Genomic DNA, 1,340 nt, shown 5'->3' with positions numbered 1-1,340 from the left:
GAAAAATCCCTTAGCATCTGTTTATCCTGGAATATTTTTATTACACCCTCATATTTGATTGATAGCTTTGCTGAATAAATGATTGTTGGTTGGCAGTTTTTTTCTTTCAGGTTTCATATATGTCTCCCCATTGCCTTCTTGATTGCATGGTTTCTCTGAGAGATCTGAGCTTAATCTGACTTGCTTGTTTTTGTATATAATACTTGTGTTTTCCCTAGGTGCTTTCAAGAGTGTCACCTTATATTTGATATTGGAGAGCTTGATTATGATATGTCTCGGTGATTTTGGGGGGAGGTCTATCCTTCCTTGGGTTCATTGAGCTTCTTGAATGTTGATCTTTTCAGTTTTTAGGATGTTAGAGAAATTTTCTTCCAGAAGTTCTTCAACTATTTCCTCTGTGGATTTGTGTGTTTCTTCTTGTTCTGGAGTGCCGATAATTCTTAAGTTATTCCTCTTCATGTTGTCCAACATGAATCTTAGACCTTCTTCAAAATTTTAATCATTTTTTTCTGTTTGCTCTTCTATCTTAGTGGTATTGAGAGATTTGTCTTCCAGCTCACTGGTTCTGCCTTTCATCTCTTCTATTCTACTCCTTTGCCCTTTCAGTGTATTGTCTATTTCTCATATTCTATTATTGATCATTTGGACCTCTTTTTGTAGGCTTTGAATTCTTTCCAATGCTGTATCTATCTTATTTGATTGTTCCTGTAGCACTTTCCTGACTTCTTCCTTTTGTTTCTCAACTCCATTGTAAAGTCTTTTGAAACATTTTATAATCATTTTTCTGAATTCTTTCTTGGGCATTTCCAAGGCCTGCCCTCCTTCCAGAATGGATCCAGGTGTACCTGTAAGTCATTTGTCTCAGACATTTTGTCATGTTTCTGGCCATCTGCTTTTGCTTCTTGGACATGTTTAGTGTTTATCTGTGGCCTTATTACTTAATTGAGTCTGTGTTTTGGTATGTTTCATGCTTTATGACTGCTTCCAGGTAGATGTGACCAGGATGTGGGCTTCCATTTTCACTCTTATTATTGCTTAATTCAGAGTAACTTTCTCAGGTATTGTCTGCCTTCCTGGTATTTGGCAGTTGGTATTGGTTCTTTCCTGGATTTTGGTGTTTTTAGAGTGATTGTAGCTTGAATATATGGCAACAGTTGCTGTCTCTTCTTGGGTAACATCAGAAGATAAAGAGTCCCCCAAAAGTAAAAGGGGGAGCATAAAACTGCAAAACCACAACAGCAAAAAAAAACAAGAAAAAAAAAACCCACATCAAAACAACAACAACAACAAAAGAAACTAGACTGGATACTGTACTTTATAATCTCAGAAAAGGGAGAGGA

Source organism: Chrysochloris asiatica, unplaced genomic scaffold, assembly GCF_000296735.1.
Source record: "Chrysochloris asiatica unplaced genomic scaffold, ChrAsi1.0 scaffold00062, whole genome shotgun sequence".
In the NCBI taxonomy this organism is placed as follows: Eukaryota; Metazoa; Chordata; class Mammalia; order Afrosoricida; family Chrysochloridae; genus Chrysochloris; species Chrysochloris asiatica.
Note: the sequence above shows the minus strand (reverse complement) of the source record.